This window comes from Acyrthosiphon pisum, chromosome X (genome assembly GCF_005508785.2).
Source record: "Acyrthosiphon pisum isolate AL4f chromosome X, pea_aphid_22Mar2018_4r6ur, whole genome shotgun sequence".
Classification (NCBI taxonomy): domain Eukaryota; kingdom Metazoa; phylum Arthropoda; class Insecta; order Hemiptera; family Aphididae; genus Acyrthosiphon; species Acyrthosiphon pisum.
The window spans coordinates 125,528,163-125,543,056 of record NC_042493.1 but is presented as its reverse complement, the minus strand read 5'-3'; positions in this window follow the sequence as shown (position 1 = coordinate 125,543,056).

The following is a 14,894-nucleotide window of genomic DNA, read 5'->3' as shown; positions in this document are numbered from 1 at the left end:
AAAAAAAAACACACATCATTGTAAAATCAATACATTCATCACTTCGTTCAGAATCTAAAATTGTGCCTATGTAATTTTATGTTTAATATTTTGTTAATATCCTGTCGTAAAAATTTGAACTTCATAAGCTCATAAAAATGTAATTTAACTTACTTAAACATTTTTTTTTTTTTTTTGATAAACGTAGACAAATTTATAAGGAATCTTGTATTACATTTTAAAATCTTTGATTTAAAAAAGAAAATTTTTAGGAATTTACCTCAATAAATTTGCACATATTTCGAGAAAAAAAAACTAAAAACATGGAAGCTGAATATATCCGTAAACAGCTCAAAATAATTTGCTGATTTTCGTAATTTTTCCATATATATTTTGTCAGTATTTTAAATGCTTATAAAAAAAAAGGTGGGCAAGTGGATGTCGCTATGATGTACAGTAGGTTACAAGTAGGTCACTGTATAATGGATGGTATTAATTTTGAACTCAATGATATAATAACATTGTAGAAGAAGAACGATTCTGAGCGGGGACTGAATCTAGGTATAAGATATATTATATACTTATATCTATGGTATTAAAAAAAAAATTGACCTATAATAAATTCCAAATTAAACGTATCACAATATCTATTAGGTACGTACTTATAACGCACGTACTTCTAATTTATTATTTACAAAAATTAGCAATTGATGAGTTACAAAACGTGTAACTTATTTTAAATTATTTTGTGAGTACCTATATGATTAATGAGTATAAGGAATAAGTAGTACCTAATCAAATTCAAATATAATACAGTAGCCTAATAATCCAACATTGCCCGGGAAAAAAATTGTGATTAATTAATACTCCTTTTGCGCGTAATTCGCTGTGCATATAGGTATGGAAGCAAAATCATATTATATTTTAATTTTTAGCCATTCCCCGTTGCGTTGCCCGTGAGATTCGCTTATGGTTATAATATATGCGAACAGTATATTGTCTGGTAAGCAATTTTATTAGTTTGCGGACACAGCGAGGTGGGAGATAAAATATAGCCTATATTAGTACAGCTTTGTAGTTGAAAAAAAAATGTGTATACAGTGTACCTAAAATAGTAGGTATTGAAGTCGATCATCTCGTGTTTTTAGGAGTATTTAATATTTATATATTAATACATTTTGAGGGGGTTATTTTATTTTATTTTTACGGACAATCCGGCTTAATTTTACCTAGCTTATGACCATAATATATGAGCATATTTTATAACCCGCAACCAAAGGCAACCATTAAAAACGAAAATAGAGTTTCGATTTCCACCGTGGATCTTAAGTTCCCTGTTTTACCAACTCTTTAAAAATCGAAAATCAGACAATCCTTTCTTATTGCATATCTATAAATCATTAGAGGAACCATACTAAGTATTCCAAATATCAAGTTCGTGCGTTTTGTATTTTAAAACCAATATTGTATATTTAATTAAGATATTGCTTATATTATAACCCCTTATTTTCCCCTTTAGGCATTGAATTTCCAAAAGTCCGTTCTTGGCGGACGCATACGTCATATAATAGCTATATCTATATGCCAAATATCAGCCAGACCCGTCCAGTGGCTCCGGCTAGGCGATGATGAATCACTCGCAGGACAAGTCATTTTATATAATATATAGATTAATATTTTTATAAGAAAACTAATTTATTTTTTTAAATAAATACTCACTATAGGTACCTACTTATATAATATAATTGTAAATGAAAATTGAAAATAGACAATTTTGTATTTTCGGATTTTTTGTCCGGGATTCCTAAAAAATAGACCACCTTATGTGGTGTCAAGTGACCAGGCATTTGATTTTCATTAAAAACAACTTAGATCGATTCTAGTTTTGAGATGGACCATTTTTAAACGCATTTTGGGCAAAACAGTTATTTTTCCCCATAATAATATATGCAATTAGCTACATTTATAAATATAAAATTATAATAAAATAATTTTCGTAGAGAAATTTGATTTAATTTCACAGATTCAACTTTTGTTCAGTGTATTTCAAATCATAGCGACCAGTGTAATTTTTTTCTGTAGCTTCTATTGGCGTTTCGGAATAGCCCGCTTCACCCGACGTTTTTAAAATGTACAACAAATTGTTTAACCAAAAGCTATATGACAACAGATTACAATTACGATTGTTGTAATATTAATTCATAATAATACGAACTTATTGATGAGATCATAAAGTATGAACATTTTCAATTTAGTTATTTGCTTTTGAGATATTAATGACTTCTTAGAGACCTCGAAATAATTCTGTGAATAAGTTACGTATTGTATCTACCTACGTTTTGTTATCATACTGCTATGGAGGCATGACCCTGGCTGGACTGGAGGGGTTTCGGTCCACTACCCACTGTAAGCCTATTAACGGCCTATTTTTCTACATATTTGATCGGCCCAACTTAGACTAACAAAATATTAAATTTTCCTCAATAGTATAGTAGTACAAGAATTAGGATTTGGGATCTTTTTCTATGTCGATTACATTTCTTGTACTTAGAAAGTAAGAAAATGTACTTATTATTAATAATTATTATTATACATAGGTAGGTAACACTAAGTATATAGCAGTAGGTATGACAAATTAAATCTTAAAATTATAATATTTTTATTTAATCATGTTCACGATAATAATTTAGATAAAGTATATGATGATATGAGTTTTTAATAATGTCCAAAATATCTTCAAACTTCAAATCATTGAATATATCTTTTTCTACAGACGTCAATAAAAAGTAAAAACGCATCCAAGCGGTCATCAGATAACGAAGTGCGTAGACGATTTTTGATAATTTTTAATTTGCTAATTACTCGTTCACAATTGACCTTAAGCCGGGCCCACACTAGGACGAACATTGTTGTCGAACATGTCCGTTGAGAATGTTTCCTTTACTCGACGAACCAGTGCTACTGCTTTGAAATGTTCGACAACAGTGTTCGTTCAATTTACACAAAGATTTCCCGCCTTGGCAACTTAAACATTTCCCGCCTAGACAACTTAAACATTTCCCGTCGTATTATTTATTTTTATATTAGTAGGTAATTACATCTACTGCGGCGTGGACGTGTAATTGTAAATTTTTTTAAAATATTTATTCATTTTAATTTTTTTATATAACCAATTTACGTGGAACCTTGTTTTAAATTTTCAATCTTTAGCTATAAAAGTTGAACATTGTATACATTTTTAACTACAAAATAATTATTAAATTTTAAATATGATATTTTTTGTAAAAATTCGAACTTTAAATCCTTATAAAAAAAAAATTGTGCCTATGTATTTATTATATTTTTTAACTGCTATCTAAGCAATATATCAGAGGCCTTGTATAAAATTTTGACACCTTTTGGCCCAACAAATATTATTTTATTGATATTTATAGAAAATAAAATTTAAAAAATTTAAATCTAAAATTGTCCGACAACAGCACAAAACAAGTCAAAATATTTTGAAATTTTTATCAAGTATAGGAATTGATAAAATAAATATATGATATGAATGTACAGTGTCTAGGGTTATTCGTTTTTGAATTACAACAAAAATCGCTAGATGAGAAATCGAGTGAATATCAAATGTTGTAAAAATATTTATTTCATAAAAATTTAATTTGACTTTATAGAAATTTTTTTTTTTGATAAAAGTAGATAACCTTATAAGGAATCTTGTATTACATTTTAAAATCTTAGATTTAAAAAGAACATTTTTTATAATTTTCTAACTCAAAATAATTTGCTTATTTTCGTGATTTTTACGTATTTTGTCAATATTTGAACTTTAAATGCTTATAAATAAAAAATGTGACAAAAGGTTTTTAATATTTTTCAAATGTCGTTGAAACAATATATAAGGAGCCTTGCATTAAATTTTCAAGCTTTTTTACCCAACAAATAAAGTTTTATTGACATTCATAGATAAAAAACTAATAAAATTGGAAACTGAGAATGTCCGTGAACAGTTCAAAACATATCAAAATATTTTGAAAATGTTATCTTGTATAGAAAATGCGAATATAAACAACCAGTGAAAATTGCATGTATGTACCTATCGGTCATTTGTTTTGGGGATACAGAAAATCGATTTTGCGTAAAAATTCCCGTTTTCCCTTAATTTTTCATTTGTTTTTCACGGCGCTTTTGAAAACTACTGCGAAATTTTTCACTTTTATCTCCCAAAAGTACCAACTAACAAACCATCGAACAAGATACTGAAATTGAAAAATAAGCATTATTTCGACCACTAATCGTGCATACAGACACAAAAAAAACACACACCGTTGTAAAACAAATGCCTACATTTTTTGCTCCGCTCAGAAACTAAATATAAAAACGCACTTATAATCTTTATATTATCAAAACTTTTTATTAACACAGTTACCGGACTGTTAATAAACAATATGCCTATTTATAGAAATAAATATATACCTAGGTATTGTTGAGCCAATGAAATAGGTCCTACATATATACACGAAAATATAAAATTCAAAATGATTGAATCCTTTTATTTGATTTTATAATATTATGTATGGTTATGGAAAATTCGAGGCCCCCCATAAATACTTGTGAGGCCCATCAGGTGGTGCCTTGCAACACCTGCACCTGCGGTAGTTGCGGAACTGTAAGGAACATATAATAACATAGGTACCTAGTCGATATGAAAGTATACGAGCTATAATTAATATAATAACATAGGTGGTAAGGGCCCGGGTGACACTAAAAAGCGTAGATGACCATCACAATATTTTATATATAATAACCAAATTATAAATATATGGATCGCTGGACAGTAAAATTAATCGAGCATAATATTATAATAAACCACATTAAAAACCACAAGCCATGCATCTAACGGTAGGATATGGGGGCTTGCTCTTCACATAAGTAGATATATGTGCATATAGTCAAAACCAGAAAACAGGATGTGAGTGACATGCTACCTACGAATACACACATAGTACAGATCAATAATTTATAGTGTATTTAAATAATTTAAAAAATATATATGTACCTGAATTGATGGCAGTGTTAAAAGATATTTGTATGCTTATCATGAATTACTATAAGCACTGCTATACATATTATACTTAACTAAAATATGAAGACAAATTCTGGTAATATTTTCTCAAGACTGTCCCAATTTTTTGCAAAATTTCATAGTTAATTTTTAATGAACTGGCGTTAAAACGTTCATCAAATGTTGCAAGTTGTTTACTGAGTTCTTTTAATGCTGTGTCTGTTAAACCATTAGTGTTTATATCAAAATATTTGTTAGGAGATAGACAAGATAAGTCACTATATGACATTTCATCGTCAGTAAACCTTTCTTTGATTTTGCACACAATTTTATTTAAAATCACATTGTGTACTTCCACAGTAAATTTTTGGTAAGCATTTACAATTGGTTGATCATATAATACCTCACCAGGAAGTATTTTTTTTCCTACCGATTTTTCCAGATAAATGGTCGTCAACAATCAAATTATCAACGTTCGCTCCATCTAATTTATTTTCAAACTCTGTTGATGCCTTCTTAACAACATTATTTGCTATCAATTGTATACCATCACAATCTATCTTTGTATAATTATTAAATGTTTTAATGCATCATTTACAAGTTCTTGGGATCTTAACAAATCAATATCACTTGTTTGCAAATTTTTTGATAGAGGCCCTGTTATTTCAAATATTCTTTGGTAGATAAATGCAGTTAATATAGTAGAATACTTCATGAGCTCAGTTTTTAAACATTTTGCTTTTAGCCTAATATCTGTAGTCTATAGCCGTGAATCAAACTGTTCCCGTGTTTACGAGTTAAATCCAATATTTTATATTAATAAAATATGATAAAAATACAGTCTACACGTCATGGTTTAAATTTATAATTAAAATCTGTTATTCTAAAAAAAAAAACTACACAACAGGAGGACTCTGTTGAAAACTCCCTGCGTCCCGCCGGCCCAATCCGTCCTTGGACACCGATAAGGTCAGATCATATTCCACGGCGGCATAAGTAGACACGATATTATGTTAATTAAACGAATGAAGTAATTAAGAACACAAATCAGACGTTTCATCATCTCGAGCACGACCAATAGATTTCTCATCATGGATAGAGCCAATAGTGTTCACATTAAGATTCTAAAAAAAAAAATGTATTCATATAAATATTCTTAACACGAATATTATAATAATAATAATACTACCAGTAGTGTAAACTTGAATAAAAAGTAATGCAGTAACTATAGAAAATACTTCAAAAATATCCATATTAATAATAGGGTAATATTTGGACAATAATATTTTTATACATAATACATTATACATTGAAAACGTAAGTAGCCGAAAACAATATTTATATGTTTTTTGGTACTCGAGAGCTTCCTTTAAAATATTTTTGTTCGTCCGATGACGTCAAAGCTTTACTTGTACCACAAGAGATGCCGGCAGTAATAATAAAGGCATTAATTTAAATAATTTTTTTACAAAAATTAATATTTAACGATATTGTAATTATTTTGAATGTAATTTATTTTTCGAAAAACAATTATAAAAATGTTATTGAATGTATATAAGGTAGGAAGAGTATTATGATTTATGATTCATACCAATTATTATAAAATAAGTATATATTCTCACCAGTCACCTAGTTAATGGAAACCTAATTAATATTTGGTATAATTTAGTTTTACGGCTATATTCCAATTAATAACAGTGTGATTATTTGCATACATTGAAAACCCAAGTGACCGCAAACAATGCTTATATTTGTTGGTACTTACTACTTAAGAACTTCCTTTACAATTTTTTTGTACGTCCGATAACGTAAAATCCTTACTTGTATCACAATTGATGCTGATAGTAAGTATTAATAAAGGCATCAATATAAATAATTTTTTTCACAGAAATTAATACCTATTTAACGGTATTGTAATTATTTAAAATACACACAATTTAATATCCATAGTGATATTATATTTAGAATGTAATTTATTTTTGAAAAAACAATTATGAAAATTTGATGTATATAATAATAAAGAGTATTATGATTCATATACTAATTATTATAAAATAATTACGTTATATTTTCACCTAGTTAATTGAAACCTGAAATTCAGTGTAATTTAGTTTTACGGCTATATATTAAAATTTATAATAGTAAGATTATTTTTAAACATTGGAAACGCATGTGACCGCCAACAATGTTTATATTTGTTGGTACTTGAGATCTTCCTTTATAATATTTTTGTATTGGGAATACTGTAATATTGAGTAATTTTTATTCACAGCCTTTTAAATGAAAATAATATAGCAAATTATAATAAATCTTCAATTATTTGATCTTCAATAAATTAAAAGTGGGTAAGTGGATGTTGGTCTGCTGTACAGTAGGTTACAAGTGGGTCACTGTAATGGATGGTGTTAAATTTGAATTCAATGATATGATATAATATCGTATATAAGAAAAACGATTCTGAGCGAAAACGGCCAGTCAGCCTATGATATTACTAAGTATATTTGATGATATCATTGTGAATAAAGTAATTTATACATAACCTATTTACGTGGAACCTTGTTTTAAATTTTTAATCCTCAGCTATAAAAGTTGAACATTTCATATATTTTTAACTTAAAGTAATTATTAAATTTTAAATTTGATATATTTTGTCAAAATTCGAACATTAAATGCTTACAAAAATTTTTTTTAAATGGTCAATTAAGACCGTCTGTGGGCCGTCATCGCAGTAGGTATGCTATATATTATATTTTGTGTTTATTTATGAATATTTCCACTGTGTTTTTGTGATAATATACTGCTAACTGCCGAACGCTCAGTAAATTTGTACCGATTCGTATCATATAATATCTTAAATTGAACATAATATTATGTTCTATGGTGCTATACCTATACTAAGTTCAACTAATAATAAACCTGTAAGCATAATTTATTAGATTTATTTTAATATTTATTCCTTTTTTTTTTACATCACCGTAGCCCGGGGTCTCACTGGGCATGACAAAATAATAATATTTATTATTTAGCCATTTAGGTAGAATTGATAAAATTAATTTTGGCTACGGCTTTAGATAGAATGTAAGATAGTCGATAGATCAAGAATTTAGATTCCATCTACAGGCACTCCCCACAAAATAAGTACCTTTAGCAGTAGGTAGCCAGTAAATTAGACGTTATAGGCTTATTATAACCTCTATACTTTATATGGACCCTGCCGCCCTGGGCATATCAGCTAAAATTTCATTTTAGTTATCGTCGCGCATGTTCCCCAGACACGGAAAGAATAATATAAAATGCATAATGTAGATTACTATAATTAAAGCTGACAATTAAATAAATAATCAGTGGCGGTTCGTGGGTTTTTAATGAAGTAGTGCACATCCAAAAAAAATTTTACCAATATAATATTTATATATATTATAAATTGTATTAAATAATTGTTTACAAATTTTAGTTATTCACCAATAAGCTTTTATTTTGTTTCAATTTTTAAACAGAAACACGATTGCTGTCTTTAATTTCCTATGATGATCGACTAATATTATTTATCAGCCGATAATCGGAATATTATAATAAACGAATGACAGTAAAAATAAATTATAATGCCTCTTCCGACGCGCAACTGCGCGGCGACGTCAAAAATAATTCTCTGAAAACAATTCAATTGGTTCAATTCAATTCAATTCAATTCCATTATAACGCTGGTTGCGTGTTCGATTTGTTTTAATTTTTACATTGTACAAAGGTGCACAGCGATTTTGTCCACTACTTAGTGATGTTGAGAGGACGCTACCCGTTAATATTTTAATTTTCAAGCGAGATATGAGCATTTTCAATTTTTGATGTTTCACATACCCTTATTTTTCTCGAAAATGAAAATATCGAAAAATCGCCCACGCTAAGACCCAGATAATATTCTTACCTAAAAGTTTGATGATGGGTCGACTCACTCTAGTATCAAAACTAACAGCTCACTATTGAAATTAGTGAACGATAATTTGCTATGTCGTGCGTGTGTAAGACAGAGACAACACACGCGGGTGCAGCGTCCTCTTAAAATACGGTATTTTATTTTTTATTTTTTGTATTATACCGTATTAAACTTTGTATAATACTGTTGTATTTAAGTATGGACCATATTTACATAGTCTTATATAACTATATTGACTTATATAATTACAGCTCTATCCTTTTGATTGTTGAAAATTAAAATACGTATTATGTATTTAAGTTCTCAAACCGTTCATACTCGAATGTCTATGAAGTCAAGGTAAACAGCTGTCACCGGAATTTTTAGGGGGTGGGAAATTATTGTGTATAGCCGTCTTAGCAACATCTCAAAAAACCGTTGAAATGGAAAAAATTAACATTATACGTTTTATGTGTATGTATATTTTTAGATGATCCTTCTCCAATCTGAGTAATCAAAGCTATAATGCTATATTATACTTGGGTGCTTCATGCTTTACTATCGGTGCATTAGCTTATAGTACCTATATATATTACCTATACTACTATAGGTACTAGGTACGCTTTAGATCGTTCGTTTAGATATGAGCACTGATTGGTAGGCCCCAAGTCTAATTTGTTATTATTTATTATAGATACACGCATACCGAAAAAATAGAATAATATTTTCAGAATAAAATGTTAAAATTATATACATCCAATCTCAATTACATCAAAATCAAAAGTTGATACAACGATGACTTGGCTCCAGAGTACAAAATAATATGTTATTTTATTTTATTTGATGATTATACGCCCCGAAGAGCATTTAGTTAACAAAAATATAGTAAAGTAGATAAATTACATAAGTAGAAAGTAAATTAATACAATTATAATTTATATAGATAACAGATAAAAAAGTAAAGTGGTAGGACTAAGGTTGGTTTAATGGGTGTAATATTCTGTGGAGAGGTTGGTTGTGACCATACGAGGTGAGATGGGATAGAGAAAAGAGAATGGTGTCTATAGTAGAGTAGGAGGGAACGCGAAATGAAACAGTGGCTAGTAAGTCGGGGAAGTCGATGGTACCATTGAGTATAGATATGACATGATGAACATGAGATCTGCGTGTTTACGGCGAGATGTCAGAGTTGGGATATTGAGAGTGGAGAGGATAACGGTATAATCATGAGGTGTGTGTTCAATATTTAGTAAAAAGGCAATAAAAGATAGGAAACGCTTTTGTACTCGTTCAAGGCGCAATTGATCACAGGCCAGATATGGAAACCAAACGACCGATCCATACTCGAGAATGGAACGAACATTATCATTTTGAATACATGTTTTAAGCAATATTTATAGGAGGTCTATATTATGTGCTTACAATTTGTTAAGTACAATTTGTTTTCGTCCATTGTAAGACGTAAGTATTGAGAGGTATAGAAGTTTTTTTTTTTTTTGGAAGTGACTAAAGTAACTATATATTAAGTAGGTACCGTTTTCAGTTTACTCGACTTAGTATCAACATTTTTAGTTTTTCTATTGAATTTATCTTTAATTTGACATAATAAAACACTCAAAACATCATTAACGACATTAACAGTTATCGATATTATATTATTATCACATTAATTATATACGCCTGTGTATGTGTACACTATATTATTATATTATAAAAACGGCAAATATTGTGTCATATACGGTATACTTAGCTTGATACCTATGAACATTCCGTGTACCTACCACATACATCTCCAATTGCGTAACTCAGAGGTGTCCGACATAATTATATTACGGTCCGATCGACAATGAGCAGAGATGACGACTAGGCGTACCTATAGAAAGAAATAAGAATATTATTTACTGTTATAATATACTCGTCAAAATGTACTCCAGAGACGTCCCATCGATGATAATGATTGGACGAATATGAACCTATAAATAGTACTTCCCAAAGTCCGCGAGACTTTGACCAGACTCGTGTTTCGGATTCACAACAAGCATCCGATAATAGGACGAAACACAATATTATACACAGAATGATTCACCAGCCACGCTCAGCACACTTTAATAATTTAATAATGCATTTATGATATTCATTAAAATTCTGATTTAGGGACTTTATAAATGGATTCAAAATAATATGTTTATAAGGACTATGTTTTCATATTATATATAATACAGACGAACTTAGATTGCTATAATATAATTTATTGCCATATTTTAATAAGGTGTGTCCTGTGGCGATAAAAACGTTTTGTTCGCACGATGCCAACTATTTTTTACTTAAACATTTTAAAGCTCAGAATTTAAATAAGTACATAATATAACTGAAAGGAAAAACCATGCTTGGTGAATCAACCCGTATATATATATCATATTATGATGATGGCTTCACGTCTTGTATTCTTACGCCATGGGTGACGGAATTGCGACATCGCGTTTGTGAAACTATACGTCTTATTAATTAATTGTATTTATGTATCACAATTATTAATTAAATAATTCGTTCGTAAATGCATTTATGCATCGATGTAATTCGCTGTCGTGTTTTCACAAAAGTATGCCACAACTAATAACTATCTATACGAATATGCGAATACGACTATACTAAATTAAAGTAAACACTAAAGTACCTAAATGATTTGGCAAAAATTACAATGTATGTCCTCGTTTACAATTTTTCTGTATGGACCTTAAGTGGATTTACGTGCAGAAGATAGTTCAGAGGGTACTCGATCGTCCCCTGGCTTTCACTTAGCCCAAATAGCTTTGATTTGTTCGCTTTCAATACCTTCAGCTGTACTGTGTAATAAACAAATATGAAAAATATTTATGTATTTTTTTGTGGACTCAAAATATTATGATCAATAATGAAAGGAAACGAATAAAATATTATTATTCATGCTGAAGTGCTGATGAAAGTTTATTGTATAATATGTTATGTACTATATTATAGTATATTATAAAGTATAAACACACGTAATATTAACATAATATTAAAGAAATTTGAAATAAACCGAAAACAGAACTTTAGTGAGTGCATAAAAAATAATTGATGTAGGTAAGTTCATTTGACTATAATATAGACAGTATGGTATAATAATTGTTTGTATTATACCGTATTATACACATTTTATACGGTATAAAATCCTGTTTTAAAAGATATGCAAATTTGAAATTACATAATATATACAATTTAAACTTGATTACTCAACCATTGTCCATTTCCCATTTGAAAAACGAATCTTATTACTACAAATAAGAAAAATTATATAAATTAAATTCAAAGTAATAATAAAGTCAACAAGTAAAGTACTTAATAATTAACAATTTTAATAAACATAAATGACTCTTTTTGGTTTTTTTTCTAAATTATAAATAAAATAAATGTTTAATGTAAAAAAAGTAACAATAGTAAATAGTAATACTTAATAGCTAGTTAATAGTAACAATTTTAACACTTTAGTCTTTTAGTTTCCTTTTTAAATTGTAAGTAAAATATTAAATAAGTATTAGGTAACTGTTTAATATAAAAAAAAAAAAATAATAGAAAATAAAATAATTAATACTTAAAACAAAAGTTTTATACAGATTTTATACCATTGTATAAAACAATTCTATACAGCGTGTATAATACCATGTATAATACGATATTATACATTTGTATTATACAAATTTACATCACTAGCACCGTGCTAGCGTATAATAATAAATGTGAATTTGTGTATGAATGTATGTACGTGTGTTGTAGGTGTGTATACAATTAAACAAATAGGTAATAAAAAATGGTAACACGGTTTCTGGTAATTAAGTTGCTGTATCATACACGGATTTAAATAATTGATGTACAAAATATATAATAAGCTCGCCACAACACAAATGTAAACAAAATATAATATTGAACGGCCCTTCTGGCCTATAACCGAAATAATAATATGATAATATAAAAAAGCTATTTGAGCCGCTATAAAAATAATGCAACCCTTCTGGTCCAACAGTATAACTAATTTAATAATAAAGTTAATAATAATAAATGACCGTCCCTTATGGCCAACCGAAATAAAATATATTGGCACAGCTATATTTGAGCTGAAGCTCGTATAAAATAATGTGTGGCCATTTTGGCCAGACAAAATAATAATAATTGTCAAATGTTTATGGCCCTTTTGGCCCAGCAATTAAAGGTGTATAATATAGATAACAATATAAATAATGAAAAAAACTCACATTTTGTGGAGCGCAGACTAGCTAGCTGGTCCTATGCTAAAGTAAAATATAATATGCCGTGCACACAAAAATAATAATAACAGGTGCTAATTCTGCAAGCACGATTTACAATAATAAAATCATAGGCACATATCAACAGCCATTGTTTATATAATATTATGTCTATGAATAAAATAATTAGGTAATATTAAAAAGGTGGCGATTAGCGCCTATGGCTATATAACAGGGGTGGGCCAAATCGCGACTCGCGAGCCGCATGTGGCTCGCGTCATAGATTTTTGCGGCTCCCATCTTAACGTAACATTAGACGTAAATTAACGTAAGAGCCAAGATGTAAAAATAAAAAAAAATGTCGTATAATAATATGACCTTTTTGAAGTGAAAACTTCTTTAGGCACGTCAAACAACGCCCGCCTGCTTTTATACAGCTAAGCTAAGTACATTAATATTAGTATATACGTAGTTTACGCAGTGTAAGCACGTCCTTTTATACATAGGTACTGTTAATATTCTTCAATATAAAAATAGTTTATCCAATTTGGGTAGCCGCAAGCATTGTGCCGTATCATAGCGCGTGCATGTGCAGGAGAGCATAAACACGTCAAAAAATTGGAAAGGTCAGTTTAATTTGAATAGCTACCATTTGTACCTACTATTTTAATTCATACTTTACCATAAACCGATTGTATCGGTTTCAGAAATTGGCGATGATGCTGGCAGTGATGATGGTGCAAGAGTTGGTGAAATGATGGATGGAAATTGATTTTTCCGAGTGTACTTTAACTCATTTTTGTAAAGCATTTGTAATAATTTTGACATGTATTTTTTTTTCTTTTATGTAAAATAACTGAAATAATTATGTATAGTATTTTATATTGATAAATAAAACAATTCGTGGTACATTATTTCCTGAGCATTACAAAATTTTTAAAAACGAAGTGAAATTGTTCTAGTATATATACACATACACGCTCACACTTAAGTATAACAGTATATTATACCACAGTATATACATATATACATGTACTCTCGGTGGCGGTGTCGTGATCTCATACTTTTTTCCTCACCCGCAAATGCTTTCTTACGGGGTGCCCAACGTGCTTAAGAAGTTTTCACTTCTACCGGCAGTCCCCCGACTGGTTAGGTTTTTTTTTTTTTTTACATCTTGGCTCTTCCATTTTTATTAATATATTTGGTGGCTCGCGAGTCTCTTCTCGCTGGCCACCAATGCTATATAATATAAAACGACGATGCGCCACAATAGTATAAACGTATTGTCCTTATGGTTCACAATTATAAAATAAGTATAATAAATTTGACTGCACACCACCACACAACGTTGGTGTTCGCGCAACACAAAATATAATGTAAAAGGGTGTTTCGTGCCCACAATTTTACTTGACAATTAATATAATTTATCGATGTGCCCAGTGCCGCAACTACCGCAGGCCAACCACCAACCTAACCACCTGATGGGCCTCACAAGTATTTATGGGGGACCTCAAATTTTTCATAACCATACATTATATTATAAAACAATAAATTATAAAATAAAATAAAAGGATTCAATCATTTTGAATTTTATATTTTCGTGTACATATGTAGGACCTATTTCATTGGCTCAACAATACCTATATATTTATTTCTATAAATAGGCATATTGTTTATTAACAGT